Here is a 21,191-nt window from a genome sequence, read left to right as displayed (position 1 = left end):
GAGCCAATGTCGGATGCTTCAAGGAATGAGCCACCCAGGAGCCCCGATCATATGGTTCTTATCCTTTCTCCCAGTTATGTAATGCATCACAGTGATTGATTTGTGAACATGGAACCACCTTGCAGCTTGGGAACAAATCCACTTAATTGTGGTGAATTATTTTCTTAAGGTATTTTTGAATTTGGTTGGTAGTATTTGATTCAGAATTTTTGCATCCATGCTCATCAAGGATATTGGTGTGGAGTTCTCTTTTTTAGTGGGCTCTTGTTCTGGTTTTGGTATCAGGGTAATGCTGGCCTCATAGAATGAATTTGGAAGTTTTCCATCATTTTTTATATTTTGGACTAGCTTAAGAAGATGAGGTCTTAACCCTGTTTTAACTGTTTGGTAGAGTTCACCTGTGAAGTCATCTGGTCCTAGACTTTTGATTGTTGAGAGTTTTTTGATTTCTGACTCAATTTGCTTGCTGGCTGTTGTTCTGTTCATGTTTTCTATTTCTGTTTCAGTTTATGTAACTTCTATGTTTCTAGGAATTTATCTATTTCTTGTAAATTGTCCAAAGTTTTGACTTACAAGTTTTCATAATATTATCTTATGGTTGTTTGTATTTCTGAGGTGTTGGTTATGATTTCTCCTCTCTCATTTGTCATTTTATTTGAGTCCATTCTGTTTTTTTCCCTCTGATACAAGCATTGCTACCCCAGCTTTCTTTTGACATTCATTTGCATGATGTTTCTCGACATCCTCTCGTTTTCATTCTGTAGGTGTCTTGAGGTCTAAAATGGGTCACTTGTAGACAGCATATAAATCTGTTTTGTTTTTTCATCCATTTTTACACCCTATGTCTTTTTATTGGAGCATTCATTCCATTTACATTCAAAGTAATTATTGATTTGTATGTATGTATTGCCATTTTATTACCTGTTTTGTTGTGGTTTTTCATGATTGTCTCGATCCTTTCTTGTTTTCCTGATTTACTTTAGTGATATATTTTCTTTCTACTTATTCTCTGAATATTTATGGGTGGTTTTTGATATATGGTGACCATTAAGTTTTTACATAATTTCTTTGCTTTTAGCCGTTTGTATTCAGTTGATGGTCATTTACCTTTGAACCCATTATTTTCTCCTCCCTACTGTGTTTTGGTACGTTATTATATTTTATATCCATTTTTGTGAGTTCCTCGACTGATTTTTTACAGAAATATTCGTTTTCACTGGATTTGTGTTTTCTACCTCCCTTTTGTCACTTTTGGTCTCTCTGTTCCACTCAGAGTCCCTCTTAGTATTTCTTGCTGGACTGATTTAGTGGTACAAACTCTTTTAGTTTTTGTTGGGGAGATTCCATGTCTCCTTCTGTTCTGAATGATAGCCTTTCAGGATAGTGTATTCTTGGCTGCTGATTTTTCCATTCAGCACTTTGAATATGTCATGTCACTTCCCTCTGGCTTGCCAAGATTCTGTTGACAAATATGTAGCTGTCCTTTGGTGGCTGGGGGCTATGCACCAGGGCAATCAGGGGCTCAAGGCTGTGCACAGAGTGCATCAGTGGCTGGAGACATGTGGCTGGGTGAGACCTATGAGGGTAGCCAGGGGTGCATAGCTGGGTGCAGTGCAGATGTGCACAGTGTGCAATGGCAGCTTTGCCTGCAGCTGGCCACACAGGGTGCCCATGCGGTTTGCACAAAGTTTGCCAAGGCCAGCAGGCTTGGAGTGGGTGAGCCCCCCCAGAGAATGCTTGGGACTGGCACACAGCTAGCACGTTAGGTAGCGAGTGTCCTTGCAGGTCCACTCCCTGGTAGGTGCCTCTGTGCTTAATCTGGGGGGAGGGGGGGAGAAAAATGGTGACTGTGAACTCCCTCATTATTGGAAAAGTCCCCCAACCACTCAGAAGTCAGCATGAGCAGATCTGTCTCCTGTTGCCTTGGCATTGTGTACAATGCCATGTTTACATTGCCTCTCTACACAGGCAGGGACCTGGCTCGCACTCATCCTCTTGGATCACCCAGTGCTGGGTCAGCTGACCTCCAAAGCTCCAGGATCCAAACTCAAGGGAATTCAGCCCCTCTGGGTTTTAAAGCCAACTGTTTTGGGGATTAGTCTTGTTTGTGTGAGCTCCCTGGTGTGAGGGCTCACTTTCTCTGCCCTCTCTGCAGGCAGCCACCCTCCACCTTTCTGACCTTCCTAACCTTTCAGATACAGCTTCTATTTAGTGGTGGAGTTTGTTCTGCCACTCTCTGGATCCCTCTGTGGTTTATGGACTTGGATGTGGATGTTATGTAGTTGAAAACATGGGACAGGGTGAGCTCAGGGTCCTCCTACTCTGCTATTACTAATTTTTTTTAAATGCCTTCATCTTTTGGATTTTTGAGACATGGTCAGACAGACTCCTATCACCCATGCACTTCAGGATTAGAAAGGAACTTTCCCACATTTTCTCCTAGCATTTTATGTTTTGAAACTCTACATATAACAAATAGCCTCAAGTTAAAGGGTATAATTTGATGCGACTTGATCTCATGGGTACAGCACCGTGAAGTCATATGGTTTCTCTCTAAACCTTAAGTCATGATCCCTTTGTGTCTAAGGCCAATGTTGTTTTTGAAGTAAGGACTACATTTTTTTTTAACATTTGCAGATATTGCCCAGGTGTCTGAATGCCTGCACTGGGGTACCTCCTTTTCTGATGGACTGGATTCCCGTAAGTACTGCAGTCGATCTACCTTTGGACTTTATCCTGTGTTGTATCTTTCAGTCTGTTCACTTAATTTTGTTGCAGTACTTTAATGTTGAGGGATTCATAATTGGATTGATTTTCACTAAATGGTATGAGCTGCCGTTCCAATTATGACAGAAAGCACGGGCTTCCCGTGGTAGGTACTCACGAGCAAGGCTGATATCCTGGGCACTTGAGCTGAGAATGTCACTCTGTCTTTTTGCCAGCCTTCTTCCCTACCCTTGAGGCAAGAATCTCCTTTTGTTCACACAGAAATGTAGGTGAAGTCAGCAGAGAAAGGTCCCTTCTCTTCTCTTCCCTTTGTCTCTCAAACTCCCTGTCGCTACCTTCTGCCCGTCCCTTTCTCTGACTCAATCCCCCAGGTCCACTGCTCCAATCCAGTCCTGATCAGGGCGTCCTCCAGCTGCTGGCTTCTGCTCTGGCCATCCCTCAGTGAGGAAACTGCAGGGGGATTATGTAGTTCACGGGTCTGATCAAGAAATCTCTGCTCCTCAGAGCCCTCCTACACATGGTGCTGTCTGGGGAGAACTGGCATCCCGGGCGAGGGTCTGACTTCATGTTGGTCTCCTCAGTCCTCTCCCATAGTCACTGCTGGTCCCTCATCCTTCCCCATCATTAGAACTCCGCCATTTCCTAGGGGCAGATACCTGTCTATCTGACTCCGAGGCACCAGGGAGTCAGTGAATATTTCTAAAATAAATGAACATAAACACCCTATAAATCTAGACACAGGAAGTTCCCACCACCCTGGAAAACTCCCTCAGGCTCTCTTGCACAAAGGGTGATGTTGCTACTATCCTCTGTCGCCGCCATTTCTGCCAGCTTGTTCCCTGTGTGTACAGGAACCCCACTGTGTGCACTCAATGGGGACTGAGAGTGGATGGTCCTAGAAGCAGACGCTGACACAGAATGGTGAAAGGTGTATTAGGGGACAGTAGGAAGGACAAAGTGGAGGGGACAGGATGGGCAGGGAAAGCATTCAGGCAGATCTGACACCTTCTTAAAATAGATACATAATCACTGTCGTCTGTCACCGTGCACAGTCCTCTTGAAATTTCAAAATAGTTGTCCTATAAGGCAAAGAGATTTAGTGTTATTTCCGTCTTATCTTATGTTTTCCTACATGCATTCTGTCTTCTGTAGTTTGTCTGTGGCCTCAGATGAACACTTTAGTGTGTGGCTGCATCTGTGAGTCTATACGTAATGGAAAATGATTGTCTTCAGATCTAGATCTGTGAATGTGCACATTCTCATAATGATCTTTTCTTTCTTTGTCTGGTAGGGCCCGAATTTTAATAGAAAAATGAGGGACCTTGTCTTATTGTTTAAAACAGCGATTCCCAATCCCTGGGCTGAGGTGTTAACAGTCTTAGTTTAACGAACTCCCCTGACCATCTTTTTTTGATGATCATTGTGTGGAGATATCTTAATTGAAACTGTGAGAAGGGTGAGTGGACACTTCCCAGAGATTTTGCAGAGGCTTTACTTATTTAATGTCTTCTTTTTATAATGTTCTTGGAAACAAATATTACCCCTGTTTTCACCGATACCACAGCTGAGGCTCTGTGTAGGTCCCACTGAGAACTGGTATTAGGGCTGAGCCAGCAGGAACACAGGCAAAGCCTCAGGATATTGTGAGAGAAGTCTGAGGAGATGATTCCGCATTGAGGAGGTCCAGAAAGAATGAGGCAAGGTAGGAGACTTCCAAGTGGAGTGTGGTGTCATCCTCCTTGATGTATTCCAGGAACACACTGGAAAAGGTCCTCACCCGTAAGCACGCTTAGCTTATAAAGTTACCACAAAGACATGCCTGTGTAAAACGGGGAAGCCCGTAGCCTCGGGGTAAAGGTTTTGCATTTGGAAAGAAAAACAAAAGAGCAGACATACCACATGACACACAAACCAGAGACAATGGCAGGAGAGTGTGTTGTACAGAAAGATGTGGCTGTCCGTAAGGACTCAGAACTGAAAATGGCCACAGCATTTACCTTGTGCTTCTTGGCAGTTTTGGCAGAGCCAGGGTTCATGTCACTCTTGGGAGTGTCGCCTGCTTCTGGATCTGCAAAAAGCCCTAGAAGGGATGGAGGTTTATTCTGATTTGAGTCGACTGTTTGGAGATCAAAAACAAAAAAAACCCTCCCCTCATTCTTCCGACAACTTAAACTCTTTGCCCCAGTCAGATCCCAAATCACGTGCAGAGGGTATCCCACCTGCCTCAGGTGATCCCCAAGAAGAACTTGAAGAACCATCCCTTATAACTTGATGAAGACGCCTAAAAGCCCCGATTCAGATGTGTTCATCACTCACCGAACAACGAGGGATGGCTGGGGGTGCAACTAGATGGACACACGTTAGGCTGTGCCTCATGCCTCACAGGGCCCAGCACATGGCATGTGTACAGGGCATGTCTGCTGAAGCGCTATGCCTGCTTTTCTGCATACAGCCCCAATCCTTCTCCACGAGAGACACCTGTACCAACACATGGTGGGGGGAATGACAAAGATGAGATCATGAGAAACTTGAGGAATGTGGTAATGGCAGCAGACACATTCCCCTTGCATCACAATGGTCTGTGGTACAGCCTCTGCACCTTGGCCAAAGAGCTAACAGCAACAAAAATAAGATGGGTGTGTTTTACAAGTCAACTTCTAGTGCTCAGATCATCTTACCAAGTGTTGCAGGTGGAGGGGTTCAGGGCCGCCAAGGGTCAGGAGGTGCACGTGCCTAATGGTCCATGGGGGTGGGGCGCCTCTAGGGTAGGGCATGCAGAATCGTCCAGTTAACGGAGGAGGTACCCATGGATCCACACTGTCCTGCAGAACAGAAGTGACAGCTACGTGCCTATGCCAGACAAGAGTACCAATACCAAAAGCAGCTGTAACTCAGAGAAGAACGTGTCAGCACCTGTCACCTTCTCTGCCACCAGGATCCAAGAGAGTAGCATCAGTACCTGAAAACTCTGTCCCTGCCACTGGATACCACCTACAGCTTGGGGTGGTAGATGCAAGAGGAGGAACTGCTGTCACCACACATCACTGCCCATGTCTGCGGAAGTAAAATGGCAAGGGTCCTGTCCTAGAGGGTTAACAGGAGTAATTACATAGTGATGAAGCAGCATTCTCCAGACAGGCAGGCATCTATGTCCCAGTTCACCCTGCATCCCTCCTCTGCAGTGACTCCTGATGCTCTGTTTTTGGTATATTAGGAACACAACAAATTGAGTGCAAATAAATGGCTCTTATTCTGCTCGTGGAATCACAGCCACTCCTGGGGAAAAGTTCTGCAGCCGGACCCTCACTTTGCCTCCTCTGCTCCTCTCCCTGAGAAAGGAGTCTTCCCTCTTGAAGTGTTGTCAAAGGCCTCTGAGACCTCTGGGGAGTGGAGGATGCCTGGAGGAAGTCTTCTGTGAGGAACAAGTGACTTGTGGTGAATGTCTCCAAAGCTCAGATGTGTTCATCTTAATTCATAGGGAATTCTGACTTGAAGCATACTGCAGGACACAGAGTAATTAAGTCCTACAGAAACAAAAAAGGTAAAAATTCACATAACAGCTTTAATGCAAGTGTTTTGGTATAAAACTCCTGGGATGTGTCATGAGACTGTATCAGCTCTAACAGTGACTAGGGACACAACCAGAAACTGCTCATATGAACACAATCGAAGGACACAATGTTCAGGTTATTTTTACCTAAGGTATAGCTGGAAGGATTCCAGACAACTCATTTACCAACAAAGACGGGAAGGTGATGAGTGATGATAATGACTGAGGCTTGATCTGGGGGAGAAAAACACATCCACCTTCAGTCGTGCCACACTGTGCACCAAAGAGGGAGAGGAGGAAAAAAGGAAACACTTACCCAGTTGTCCTGAGCATTCTTCTCATGATCTGCGATCTGAAAAAGCAACAATGAAAAGTTCATATTTAGGAATTCCAAGGGCCACTACATTCACCCACATGAGGTACTAAGGGTTCCATATGTCAGGTAGAACTCACGTTACCTGGTGTCTGAAGGTGAGTTCTGCCTGCTGCAGCTGCTCTTGTCTTTGTCCATTTTGTTGCCTGTGAGTTATAGTTCCTTTTGTCAGATAAGGCCCAATATTGGGTATGATTTTCAATAATCTGCCCATGTTCTCATCCTCCTCCTAAGTGTCCCCTAATACAGTTTTACACATGAAACACTTTTCACATGATTATAAATGTACAATAGGATCAAAACTATTGTTCCATCCTTTCCTGACTTATTCCATGACCGTAGGGTTCAGAGTTCACATAATTCCTTCCCACTTTCAATTGTGCCCTAATTCATCATGTGACAAGTGTCTTTCATCATAAAGCTCTTTCGTCCTTTCACTTAGATCTTCACCATGTTTCCTAGGGTTGCAAAGACCAGGGCCATGAAATGGCACTACCATGTTGATGGTATGATTCATTCTAAGACACACTGCTTTCCTACAGATTATGATACTTGACACCACCCCCCAGGAACGTTGGCATGGATGAAGTTTCCACACAGTCTGGCCATTGCTTGAAATCTGGAAATGTTGATGAAGTTAATTGTTTTGTTCTTTCTAAATCTTACCTTTTTTATCTGTTAATACTCTATGCATATGTCCTCTGAACTTTTGTTTATATTACTATGTTGAGTCTAAACATAGACTTTTAACCTTGTAATAAGATTAAAAACAAAAGAAATGAAGAGAGGTTTCATGAGCTGTTGGTAATTAGTAGCTGAACTCACTTGTACTTGTTTATTTCTTTCATAGCTATTTTCACATTTCCCCTGCAGCTGCCAGCTGATTCTTCTTTGCCGCCAGTTCACACTGTGTCATTTTCAGCTTCCTAAGATGGGAAAGACATATACACGGTCCAGGAGCCAAGGTCCACAAATTCTGCCTTTTACCTCCCAGCACTCTTGAAGGCCTAGATACAAATACCTTTCCCCCACCTCTCCCGTAAATGCACAGACTGACAACACAGAGAAATGAACTGAACACCCCATTTAAGAAAATTCAACCTCTGTCTGCTGCCATGTCTCTGCTCTCAGACCTGTTTCCTCTCCTTCATCATAAAGTCATCAAATAACATTGCACTTTGTGCCTTCCCAGAGCTGGACTTTGGTTTGAGATGGTGAAGGCTCATTTCAGTTCAGTGTCAAAAGCCGTGTCTGACCACCCATACCCATTAGGATGAAGCAAGGGATCATCACTAGTCTCACCCCTCCGTGGGGAGCCCTGATTCTCAATCCAGAAGTTGTACCCTGACAAAGACAATCACCCTGAAACACGACCTTCCAGGATATGGCTTCCCCAGCATTGCAGCTCCCTCCCAGACATCGCTAGAGCCAGGAGTACAACCCCTGCGTCCACCTTCACATATCCTGGTGGAGGAAAAGGCCACTCTTAGAGCAGCAACATCACCTGAGGTAGAACCTGATATGAACTGTCACACAGTCTGGGTTTATCTCCAGGAAACAGATTTCAGATGGAAAACTATCAACTTCATGGAGCCAATGTACTTGAACAAGACTCAGTTCATTGACAGTGAAGGCAGCAAAGGGAAATGCTTAGAAAGGCTGGTTTGCTGTGTTGCCCTCAGACTATTTTGTTCATGGTGTTGCTTTAAAGGGTTTCAACTTGGTACTGGACGTATTCAAGAGTCACATGCAAAATTGAAAGACTCCTAGAAACTGACACCAAACCTCTAGACAGAGAAAGGCACATGCATTTCCTTCCGGCATCTCAGGCAGTCCTTCAACAAATGCTTTCTGGAGTGGCTGGAATGTAGTGGTTCTGTTGTAAGGGATTGAAAATAGAAAGGTGGCCAGGGTGCTGTACGTGCTCCCCAAAAGAGCTTAGAAATGATAAAAACAAGATGCCAGTGAGACAGAGCAGGCTGCACCCCAGGTGTGGGAAGGACTAACAGAAGCTGAGTCTCCAGGGAAGAGAAGGAAGTATTTCCTTTTCAATGTGAATGAGGGACTCTAAAGGCCCTGATCTCCTCGTGAGAACAAAAGGAAATACTGTACAAAGGAGGAAACATGTGAGCGAATGCACCAAATTTCTAATGACCCCATGAAGACACATGTGACCAAGATGGAGAAGAAGGGAGCCCAGGACAAAGCCAGCCTGGCAGTGGGAACCAATCTCCCCAGGACTCATGAATGAACTTGGGGACAGACAGCTGAACTGCAAAATAGGTGAACAACTTTATGGGCACAGACTTAGAAGGAAACGTGTTTCGTTCAGAGGCGGCCAGCAAAGATGAGCCCTAGTGAAGCTGCGGGCTTTGGTCAAGACTCAGAGGAGTTACACTTCAAAAATCGGGGGACAGGAAATAACTCAGCTTCCTTAGGCATTGGCCTGCTGTGAACAATCTCACTAGCAGAACTGATGCAGGGATCCAGTACTACTGGCGCCCCTACCCACTTTCCAGAAATAAATTTCTGTGGTTTCTGCAGCAAGATCATTGATTTTTTCCCTACACATTCTTGACCCATGTGGGGTCCTGAACAAAAATGACCTAATTCCTGGATGACAAGACAACGTGATGGGACTGAAACCCATGCGCCAATGGAAATGGATCCCAAGCAGATCCAGACATCAATGTTATTAATGCTGATACCTTCCCTCTTCCACCCCAAATACATGACACAATGTGTGACAAGCACTTAGGACAGAAAGGAAAATGCGGGTGACAGAAAGCAAGGTAAGAAGGACAGGCACAATTCTGAGTGCATTTGGCAAAAAATTCGCAAAGAATTTTAATTATCTCTACTGGCCGTCACATTCATTCATACAACAGTACTTGTGATAGTTCTCACATGAACATTTTAGTCTTCTATAGCCACTTTTCTTTCTTCATAGAATTCTTCAAGGATGCCTGCTTTGTCCTTCAGCTGTTTGACTTTTGCTTCTTTGGTTGCTTTCACAGACCTCAATGCATTACACTTGTCTTCCAGGGCCTTTTCATTTTCTGTACAAACATGGATTTGCTTTCTAAGTGTGCACATGACCTGAGACTTGTTTTGGGTGAGATAGGAAAAGGGCAAGAACCGTGAAGGCAGGAAGGCACTCTTTCCCTTTCCAATGCAAAGTCATTGTCACCAATATGGGGATTTCTCCGCAACAGACAGCATACTTTCCAGTTGACAGTTATTGGACCTCAAGACTCTCAACTCTACATGCTCGAATTCACCATTTTCATCTTGCGTTTTTAAGTAAGACAGATAAGAGAAAAACACTTTCCATAAGTAATGATTGCACAAAAATTTGAGTGCACCTAACACAACAGGATTGTGCATTGCAATAAACAAAGACCTTGAGGCATAAATGTAACTAGGAGAAGATAAAGATGGTGGGAAATAGTTCATGTCAGATAGCTTATAAATGGTTTTCTTGTTGGAATATATATATATATTTATATACATCTGTACGTGTGTGTGTGCATACACACACACAAACACACACTTCTTCCCCATTCACGTTGAAAATTCACTGTTCAGCATTAAGAGAGAAAGAGACTATGGAGCACCTGGGTGGCTCGCTCAGTTGAGCATCAGACTCTTGATTTGGGGTCAGGTCATGATTCTAGGATCGTGCGATCCAGACCTGTGTTGGGCTCCACACTGAGCGTGGATCCTGCTTAAGATTCTCTCTCTTTCCCACTGCCCCTCTCGCATGCCCTCTCTCACTAAAATTTAAACAAAAAATTCATAAAGAATAATTTAAAAATATTTTTTTTAAAGGAAAGGATTATACACTGTGGCTATCACCCTTTGTCTCTCAACTATATTTGGGAATTTTCTACATATCTTGGAGGGCAGAGTTGAATGATGTGATAAATTACCTAGTTGTGAAAATAAAAGATAACTCCTAGTCCTTGAAATAGCAAAACTCATCTTGGTGGTCCTAGTGAAATTCTAGCTCATTGTTCAGAAGGAGATTTGGCTCCCAGAGGCCCACTCTCTACTGTGGTAAATGGCAAGCAAATGTGCTGTGCTCACTTCACCCAATGAATAAAAGCCTCCAAAGCCAAATTACAGTAAAACTCAGCAGCCAACTCTTATCACTTCCTGATTCTTCACATTCCTCTCTCTCTGAGTTTGCAAGGCAACAAGTGCACTTTGAAGGGTGTCATTTAAAATTTCATTGAAGTGGGTGCCTGGGCGGCTCAGTCAGTTAAGCATCCCACTTCAGCTCAGGTCGTCATCTCGTGGTTTGTGAGTTTGAGCCCTGTGTCAGACTCTGTGCTGACAGTTCAGAGCCTGGAGCCTGTTTTGGATTCTGTGTCTCCCTCTCTCTCTACTCCTCCCCTGCTCCTGCTTGTGCTCTGTCTCTCCCTGTCTCTCAAAAAATTAATAAACACTATTTTTTTAATTTATTTAAAGTGCTCCATTATTTTGATGTTCTCCTTCAACAAAACATGTTGAATGAGTAATAATAATTCATTCCTTTTATTTGTGTTTTTAGAATGCAATCCAGGCAAAGAAGGGATTCTTACCTTCAGTTTAAGAGCTTCATCAGAGAGAAACTTACTTTCTCTCATAGTTTCCTGAAGACATTTCCTTAACTCACTGTTGTATAAAACACGAAAAAGGAATCAGAATTTAAAAAAAAAAAAAAAGCATAGTGCTAGATAAACCTATCTTCTAATGTGTGACTCCTTTCACAAATAAAGAGGTAGCTCTTTACATTTGTGAAGCTTGTGTTGAATTGGTATTGTTTATAGAACACATGAAATAGGTCAGTAGGATGCTCTACCAGAGTGGCAGTAACCAAAATGAAGTCACAAAAAAATATTTGAAAGGGCAATGCTACCTTCTGTTCCCAAATGGGTGTTTTTTCAGCAATGATGTTCTTTGTTTTCTTTCTTAAAAGTAGTGATCTTCTCAATTATTCACTGTAAACTAACTAAAAGGAGACAAAACATGTTCTAAGGCTGTTACCAAACCAGTGACATCAAATAATCCCAGTGTATTAGCAGCACACATGATCTGACAGGTGGGTGTAACTAACATTTTAGGTTTCCCGTTGTGCCTGAAGAAATCAAGTTTTAGCAGCATGTTAAACCTAAGAAAACCTTATTTCAATGAGATTCCTATTTAAAATATTGTCCAAAATGGAGAAACACAATAAAATATATTCTCATTTCTCTCCCATCTGGAAGCACCCTTCTTAGAAAATCCAATCACTTCAAATACTTATGTCACCACCAGAGATGAAACAAAAATCAAATCCTATCAACTTACATTTCTCTCCTCCAATTATTAAGGTACATAAATAGGTCCCTGCAAATAATGGAACAAACAAAACCATCATTTAGTCTCGATTTGAGCCACTCACACTCCCAGGTGCTATTTGGAATTCCACACAAGGAAAGTTCAAACTGCTGCTGGCTGACTGACTACTCAAAGGCCTTGGATGACTTCCTGCTGCTCACAGATTGCCTTTCATGAACCCTAGGGCAGGGGCCCTGGAGGACAAGGTCTTTGGAATCAGACATACGGGTACCATCTCAGCTTTACACTTAGTGGCTGGAGGATCTGGATTAATGGCAATTCCTAGAAGACAAACTTTTTTCATCCCAACATGAGAATGTTACCCTCCAGCCTTAAAGGAATATTATTCAACACACATGAAGCACCCAATTACAGGTAACACATGTAAGCTCTAGAACAGACTCCTCCAACAGGGACTGATTCTGTCATCTGACCAGAAAGTGCAAACTTCTCTTTTGTTGGCCCACTGTGAGAGCTCTCATGCCCTGAGATCACTCTTCTCCCCACCACCGCCACTGCATTCAAAGGGATGAACAACCAGCCTTTGAGGGCTCGTTAAGTGTCAGGCAGCCACCCTGGCTCTCAACAGACAGTGCCACAGGATCACCACAGTCTATGGAGCCTGTGCAGAATACATTACCCCCATTTGCAAAAATCTCATCTCCACTCATTCTCCCCTGGCATGAACGGCTTCCTCCACCTCAGACTCAGAACCATGGTTTAAACCTCTCTTGTGACACACACCCTGCCTGGCAATATCTGGCTTTGTCTCTAAGCTCAGGCTTCTTGATAGGCTTGTAGATAGAGAGTTTTCTCATCTTCACATTTCACGAAGAGCCAGGTCATGGCAAAGTACTCACTCCAAACCTCAGGTTCATATCATCACTTGTTTCCTAATCATTTCTATGTAAAATTACACTAATTTCATTCCCTCTACTCTGGTGATGTGTTCCTCCTCCTGATGTCTTAAGAGACGGCAACTCCCTCCACATTGTCACTTAGGCTCCAAACAGGGAAGAGAAAGATGAATTTCAAGAGTTAAAAAGTCAATTAGACATCAGAAGTCCCCATATTTATCCTTAGGTGAATCAAAACGCACATCAAGGGGCGCCTAGGTGGCTCAGTTGGTTGAGTGTCTGACTTTGGCTCAGGTCATGCATGATCTCACTGTTCATGGGTTCTACCCTCCCATGGGGCTCTGTGGTGACAGGTAAGACCTGGCACCCACTTTGGACTCTGTGTGTGTCTCTCCCTCTCTGTCCCTCCCCCACTTGCACTCTTTCTCTCTCACTCAAACATTAAAAAAAAAACACAACCCACATCAAACACCAGTACTGAGAAAATATTGCAAAGAAAACTAAAGCTTAAATTCTTACCGTGATATTCTCAAGGCTCTATCTAAGAGGGGAAAAAACAAAATTAAATTTGGTGTCAAAACATATTATTAGTAAAAACCTATAGTTCCCGATAAATAGCAAAATAGTAATCCAGTGAAATTACAGTAATTTTATTTTGCGTAATTAATTCACAGGATCAAAAGATAAGAAAAAATAGAATTTCTATTTAAGTCATGTTACTTCACAATTTCTGTTAAAGAGCACAACGTAAATAGTTTTTTTTAACAGAAAATTTGTTTATATTAAATGAACATTCAGCCTATTCAATTTTGAACATTGATAATACATTTAAAAAATGCTTTAAATTGTCATTTCCCTCACTTATTTTTTTTAAATCCAGTATCCACACTGAAGTTTAGAACTAGGATTATTTTGAATTCCTGAAATAAAGAAACAGGAAGGAAGGGAGGGAGGGAGGGACAGAGGAAGGGCGGGCAAAATCTTTGAGCTATGATATGCCTCTTTTATTCTCTAGAAAGCTCTTCTGAAATACTACATGGAGTTGGCTGTCTGCTGAATTCATACAGAGTTATGGCACATCAGGTGCCATGATTTTTTCCAGACTGCTACAAACAAAATAAAAGCCACCAAATGAGAAAAAGAATAAAACACGGCTAGAGCTAAAGCACAAGCAACAACAGAAATAACAGTTGATGTTTAAAAAAAGAGCAAAAAGAGCTCTGCAGACCTCAGTTCTCCTGATAAATTCTAGCTCAATCAAATCTAGGCATGACCCGGTTTTGACACCATTAACATATTTCCCCATTCTAAAGTTTTAAAGGATGATGAGAGGCTGAGGCCAGCCCTAAACTCTTGCCAGGATATTAGAATATCATCATGCTATCAAAAAGCCACTTAGGAACCTCTGAGCTTCCCTGTCCCTTGTCACCCAGCCCCACAGGCGGGGAAGTGAAAAGGAATATGAACACACCAAATACTTAATATTTGTGTTTCTGTGTGAAGGCAAGTTTTCTCCAGTGGCAGGGAGAGGGGCAAATACTCATTTAGAAATAAATTCCAAAGTATTCTGTTCTTCCAGAAAAGATCTGCCCTCAAGAGGAACGAAGAGCCTAACTGGGGATTTCCCAAAGAGTAAACAATACAGGTGAGGGAAAATACTCAACTCCAGGGCTCTCACCTTCCTGTCTCACCTGGGAGTAAATTCAGACTAACCCCTAGCCAGATAAATATAAAAACCTCACACTCATGTCCTATTTACCTCAGTTCCTTTACCAGCACATAACATTTGTCTTTCAACACAACTTACAAGGCATAGTAAAGTAAAAACCACACAGTTTGAACACAAATAGCAAGCATTAGAATTACACTTCCTATGGCAGAGATGTAGGAATTATCATCCTGGGAACTTAAAACCACTTCCATTCCTGTGATAATGCAGATAATGAAAAAAGTGGACAACATGCAAAAAGAGATGGTGAATGTAAGCAGACAGTTGAACCTCTAAGATTTTAAAGTGATTTGAGATGCAGCGAAGGCAGTCCTGAGAGGAAAATACATTGCAATCCAGGCCTATCTCAAGAAACAAGAAAAATCCCAAATACAAAATCTAACAGCACACCTAAAGGAAATAGAAGCAGAGCAGCAAAGACACCCCAAACCCAGCAGCAGAAGAGAAATAATAAAGATCAGACCAGAAATAAACAATATAGAATCTAAAACAACTGTAGAGCAGATCAATGAAACCAAGAGTTGTTTTTTTGAAAAAATGAACAAAAATTGATAAACCTCTAGCCAGGCTTCTCAACAAGAAAAGGGAGATGACCTAAATAGATGAAATCATGAATGAAAGTAGAATTGTTACAACCAATCCCTCAGAAATACAAGCAATTATCAGGGAATACTATGAAAAATTATATGCCAACAAGCTGGGCAACCTGGAAGAAATGGACAAATTCCTAAACACCCACACACTTCCAAAACTCAAACAGGAGGAAACAGAAAGCTTGAACAGACCCATACCAGCGAAGAAACTGAATCAGTTATCAAAAATCTCCCAACAAATAAGAGTCCAGGACCAGATGGCTTCCCAGGGGAATTCTACCAGACATTTAAAGCAGAGATAATACCTATCCTTCTCAAGCTATTCCAAAAAATAGAAAAGGGAAGGAAAACTTCCAGGCTAATTCTATGAAGCCAGTATTGCTTTGATTCCTAAACCAGACAGAGACCAAGTAAAAAAAGAGAACTACTGGCCAACATCCCTGATGAATATGGACACAAAAATTCTCAATAAGATACTAGCAAATCGAATTCAACAGCATATAAAAAGAATTATTCACGATGATCAAGTGGGATTCATTCCTGGGATGCAGGGCTGGTTCAACATTCACAAATCAATCAATGTGATACATCACATTAATAAAAGAAAAGATAAGAACCATATGATCCTGTCAATCGATGCAGAAAAAGCATTTGACAAAATTCAGCATCCTTTCTTAATAAAAACCCTCGAGCAAGTCGGGATAGAAGGAACATACTTAAACATCATAAAAGCCATTTATGAAAAGCCCACACCTAATAGCATCCTCAATGGGGAAAAACTGAGAGCTTTCCCCTTGAGATCAGGAACACGACAGGGATGTCCACTCTCACCGCTATTGTTTAACATAGTGTTGGAAGTGCTGGCATCAGCAATCAGACAACAAAAGGAAATCAAAGCATCAAGATTGGCAAAGATGAAGTCAAGCTTTCACTTGTTGCAGATGACATGATACTATACATGGAAAATCCGATAGACTCCACCAAAAGTCTGCTAGAACTGATACATGAATTCAGCAAGGTTGCAGGATACAAAATCAATGTACAGAAATCAGTTGCATTCTTATACACTAATAATGAAGCAACAGAAAGACAAAGAAACTGATCCCATTCACAATTGCACCAAGAAGCATAAAATACCTAGGAATAAATCTAACCAAAGATGTACAAGATCTGTATGCTGAAAACTATAGAAAGCTTATGAAGGAAATTGAAGATATAAAGCAATGGGAAAACATTCAGTGCTCATGGGTTGGAAGAATAAATATTGTTAAAATGTCAATACTACCCAAAGCTATCTACACATTCAATGCAATCCCAATCAAAATTGCACCAGCATTCTTGTCGAAGTTAGAACAAGCAATCCTAAAATTCATATGGAACCACAAAAGGCCCCGAATAGCCAAAGTAATTTTGAAGCAGAAGACCAAAGCAGGAGGCATCACAATCCCAGACTTTAGCCTCTACTACAAAGCTGTAATCATCAAGACAGCATGGTATTGGCACAAAAACAGACACATAGACCAATGGAATACAATAGAAACCCCAGAAGTAGACCCACAAACGGATGGACAACTAATCTTTGACAAAGCAGGAAGGAATATCCAGTGGAAAAAAGACAGTCTCTTTAACAAATGGTGCTGGGAGAACTGGACAGCAACATGCAGAAGATTGAAACTAGACCACTTTCTCACACCATTCACAAAAATAAACTCAAAATGGATGAAGGACCTGAATGTGAGACAGGAAACCATCCAAACCCTAGAGGAGAAAGCAGGAAAAGACCTCTCTGACCTCAGTCGTAGCAATTTCTTACTGGACACATGCCCAAAGGCAAGGGAATTAAAAGCAAAAATGTACTATTGGGACCTCATCAAGATCAAAAGCTTCTGCACTGCAAAGGAAACAACCAACAAAACTAAAAGGCAACCAACGGAATGGGAAAAGATATTTGCAAATGACATATCGGACAAAGGGCTAGTATCCAAAATCTATAAAGAGCTCACCAAGCTCCACACCCAAAAAACAAATAATCCAGTGAAGAAACGGGCAGGAAACATGAATAGACACTTCTAAAGAAGACATCCAGATGGCCCACAGGCACATGAGAAGATGCTCAACGTCGCTCCTCATCAAGGAAATACAAATCAAAACCACACTCAGATATCACCTCATGCCAGTCAGAGTGGCCAAAATGAACAAATCAGGAGATTATAGATGCTGGCGAGGATGTGGAGAAACAGGAACACTCTTGTACTGTTGGTGGGAATGCAAACTGGTGCAGCCACTCTGGAAAACAGTGTGGAGGTTCCTCAAAAAATTAAAAATAGACCTACCCTATGACCCAGCAATAGCACTGCTAGAAATTTACCCAAGAGATACAGGAGTGCTGATGCCTAGTGGCACTTGTACCCCAATGTTTATAGCAGCACTTTCAACAAGAGCCAAATTATGGAAAGAGCCTAAATGTCCATCAACTGATGAATGGATAAAGAAATTGTGGTTTATATACACAATGGAATACTACATGGCAATGAGAAAGAATGAAATATGGCCTTTTGTAGCAACATGGATGGAACTGGAGAGTGCTATGCTAAGTGAAATAATGCATACAGCGAAAGACAGATATCATATGTTTTCACTCTTATATGGATCCTGAGAAACTTAACAGAAACCCATGGGGGAGGAAAAGGAAAAAAAAAAAGAGGTTATAGAGGGAGGGAGCCAAAGCATAAGAGACTCTTAAAAACTGAGAACAAACTGAGGGTTGATGGAGGCTGGAGCAAGGGGAGGGTGGGTGATGGGTATCGAGGGGGGCACCTGTTGGGATGAGCACTAGGTGTTGTTGGAAACCAATTTGACAATGAATTGCATATTTAAAAAATAATAAAATAAATAAATAAAAACATTAAAAAATTCTACATTTATGAATTTAATGTGCAATCTCCTAATTTTCCATATAGGATATACATTTTTCTTTCAACTACATGTGGGATTTTCTCAGGACTAAAACATCTAATGTATGCATATACACACAATATCAAATGAAGAAATCCACTAAAACGAAATGAAATCATACTGGTGAACACAGATTACGTTTTTTATGGCAGTACTCAAGGTGGGGTGATATTTTCAACTGGGGGGGGAGTTAACAGACACGTACACCACAATTCTTGAAGTTACAGCAACTTGCCTGCGCATCAGAAGATCTGTCTTCTTTCTTACAGGGAGAGAAAGGAGCCTTGAAAGTATGTGTGGTGAATGTAAAACTCAGGCAGGTCTGTGAATCTCAGACTGAGAAAATGAGAAAGAAAGGAAAAAAAAAAAACAGTGGAAATGTATCGAACAGGGTATCTAAGCATCAATTTTCATAAAGAAAAAATACCATCAGGCTTTTTCTTCTAAAATTGATTCAGGATGTTTGTTTGGTACAGTCTTACCCATACTGAGAAGGGGCCTTGGTATGTTCTTTGACCATGAGCAGTCTGGGAGGGACGCCGTGAATCTGCTTTTAGTAAAACCTGCAATCAATTTAAAAGTATTTCAGATGTTCACGAGTTCATGAGAAATCAGAAAACATGCCAAATCTCAACTGAAAAGGGGATAAGGTAACGAGGATATTTTTAAGATATTATTGATGAGATTCCTTCCAATGAAGACAAGAGAGGATAACTGTAACAAATTCTGTTGCAGGAATAATATTGAACATTCAAGAAACGGGCGGTTCCCGACACAACATACCTGTCAGGTTTCCAGTTATTTCCAACGACTACAACATTGTTGGGAAAAAATCCCCACTGAAAGTTCATAAAAGCATGTGCGATGTGGAGGTCATTGTGTGTTTTCACCTCTGGCTCTGGTTCCAGCAGGACTCGGAGAGTGGGTCCCAGCTCCTTCTTCTAGAAGGTCCTGAGAGTCAACATTTGGCGTCTTCACTTCCCAACTGAATGCGGCTCCTGTTCCTCCGAATTTGTGTCAGGATTTCTCCCCCGAAACAAGCCTGACCTGGAACAAACCAACCCCAGCCTCTCTGACGTGGCGTCACGGGACCCCATGAATCCACGGATCCTCCAGGGAAATACCGGCAGGGGAAATGAGGAACAAACCACGAACAGCCCAGAAAAAGGGAGGGACTGTGCCGCCAACCGACCACCCGCGCTTCCGGGGAAACCGCCCAGGCCCTGCCTCCCCCGCCTCGGGACTCAGCCCCACCACCTAGGAGACGCCAAAGGGCTGCGAAGCCTCCAGGGTTTCCCCCAGGCCCGGGGGCGGAACCTGCTGGAAACGCAGCTCTGGCTCTTTGCCCACACTCAGAGGCACTGGGTCCTCAGAAGCAAGGAAGCCTTCCCAGCCCGGAGGCGCCCTGGATCAGAAAAGCCTAATGGGCGCCTTCTCAGGCCAGCACTGCCCACGCAGAGGCCCGGCCCCTCCCTGGGCGTGGTGCGTGCGCGCCCTCTGCCGGCCGCCGTGGGAATTCCTGCAATGCTCAAGGCCATGGCTGCTCACAGCTAGAAGTACTGAGAGTGCAGCTGGTCCAGTGAAGCCTGTTCTCCTGATCCAGAAGGGTCTTAGCGAAGGGCTTGCTTAGGACACAAAGAAACCTTTTCCTTCTCCTTTTTACTGAGTGAAGAATGAAACCGAATTTATTGACGTAGTGATATCATGTGTAATGCTTTAAGCAGCATTCGCAGAAATACAGACTGCAAATTGACACCTGCTGACCTACAGGTTATGGTGTTTAGCACCATAATACTTGGGTTAAATAAAAAAGTTGACACCTCTGAGAAAGAGATACAGGCTTCCAGCTATGGAATGAATAACTCATTGGGATCCAGGGTACAGCCCATAAAATAGCGTCAATCCTGTAAGAAAGCGTTGCATGCTTTCCCAATATAGCTACCCTTGCATAGGTACCTGGAGAGCGTAATGTATACACACGGAATCACCATGATATATGCCTGAAACTAATACAACATGGGGAGTCTCCTATATTTCAATTAAAAATGACAATATTTTTAATTTCTCCTTCACCATTAAAAATTATTTCTAATTGAGAACATATGAAATGCCATTTATACCACATTCTCTATTGTCACCATCTTGATGTTGAGAGCTTATTTTTCAAGTTGTCAATAATGTCTTTGAGGACACAAATGGGACAAGGTCAGAATGTGCATCTAGAGGGAGCTACACATCTGGTATAAATTTCCTGCCTCTATATGGGTAATTTCAATGAAAAGTGCTTTATGGACGAAGATGGATGAAATCATTTCCATCAGACTCATAGGTAGATAATTGTGGCTTCAAATCCTAATTGCCATCTCTTCATATCAGAGGAAGGCTGGGTGAAGATATAGGTTTCTCTTTTGATGTAAGAGAAGGCTGTGGTGTTTTAAACTGCTCACCTACCATCCAGAATCCAGAGATTAACAGGCCTTGGCCTTCTGCTCTGCGCAGCCCTGTCCAGGAAATGGCACCACATCCCCTGTGTCCCCCTCTCCCCTGTCATGTTTTAGCTCAGGCCCTGATCACAGTGGATGAGAATCCTGTTTAGAGAAGCTGCTCATGCTGACCTTTACTGGAGCATGGCTGTTCCCAGCCACCGCAGGGAAGCATGTGGACAGCCAGCTTTTGAGCCCTTGGTGGCCCAGCCATGACCCCAACGTGGATGGAAGCCTGGTTGCCTCCATAACCTGGGAGGAAGGCGGGCCCAGCAGGAGTCAGGCGCTCTGGGGCAGAATGCATGGGCTTTGAGGACCCGGAAAGAGTCAGATGCTTACACCCAACTCCTCCTTGGTGGTGCGGAAGGAATGGGTATCATGTCATTGACATCTGCCCTGCCCGGCCCTCAAAAAGGAAACGGTGGGGGGTGGGGCGACTTGGTGGCTCAATCACTCAAGTGTCCAACTTTGGCTCAGGTCATGATCTCAGGATTTGTGAGTTTGAGCCCCACGTCGGGGTCTGTGCTGACAGCTCAGAGCCTGGAGCCTGCTTTGGATTC

At 42.9% G+C, this 21,191-nt stretch overlaps 1 protein-coding gene and 2 long non-coding RNA genes across 14 annotated transcripts in view; 1 reads left to right on the top strand and 2 right to left on the bottom strand.

Annotated features, from left to right (window-relative positions):
• Nucleotides 1–21,191, top strand: part of LOC147571022 (transport and Golgi organization protein 1 homolog) — a 131,740-nt gene that overhangs the window by 12,442 nt on the left and 98,107 nt on the right. For 4 of the 7 annotated variants that reach the window (XR_015247766.1, XR_015247767.1, XR_015247765.1 and 1 more), the window contains exon 2: nt 2,638–2,700. The gene's annotated coding sequence lies outside the window, so the exon portion shown is untranslated. Of the gene's footprint in view, nt 1–2,637; nt 2,701–9,312; nt 9,443–13,886; nt 14,971–21,191 lie in introns of those variants that run through there. The other 3 variants (XR_015247762.1, XR_015247763.1, XR_015247769.1) reach the window with 2 other exon arrangements.
• LOC147571025 (uncharacterized) lies at nt 3,642–6,365 on the bottom strand. Of its 3 annotated transcripts, none has more exons than XR_015247772.1 (5): nt 5,687–6,365; nt 5,406–5,577; nt 5,044–5,205; nt 4,725–4,807; nt 3,642–3,806 (listed from the first exon to the last, which is right to left on the bottom strand). It is a non-coding gene; the product is annotated as an uncharacterized LOC147571025 (long non-coding RNA). The 3 variants fall into 3 exon arrangements; XR_015247773.1 differs by having other exon boundaries at nt 5,406–5,549; nt 5,641–6,364; XR_015247771.1 differs by having other exon boundaries at nt 5,406–5,549; nt 5,687–6,364.
• LOC147571024 (uncharacterized) lies at nt 6,545–19,294 on the bottom strand. Of its 4 annotated transcripts, none has more exons than XR_015247776.1 (7): nt 18,932–19,294; nt 18,380–18,782; nt 13,391–13,408; nt 9,558–9,709; nt 7,476–7,576; nt 6,736–6,796; nt 6,545–6,629 (listed from the first exon to the last, which is right to left on the bottom strand). It is a non-coding gene; the product is annotated as an uncharacterized LOC147571024 (long non-coding RNA). The 4 variants fall into 4 exon arrangements; XR_015247778.1 differs by having other exon boundaries at nt 18,380–18,698; XR_015247777.1 differs by having other exon boundaries at nt 18,380–18,695.

The sequence above is a fragment of the Puma concolor genome, unplaced genomic scaffold, assembly GCF_028749965.1.
Source record: "Puma concolor isolate L17-30 unplaced genomic scaffold, mPumCon1.1.hap2 unalloc_scaffold_7, whole genome shotgun sequence".
NCBI classification, from domain to species: Eukaryota; Metazoa; Chordata; class Mammalia; order Carnivora; family Felidae; genus Puma; species Puma concolor.
The sequence above is the reverse complement of the archived record's forward strand: the minus strand, read 5'-3'. Positions and strand labels throughout refer to the sequence as shown.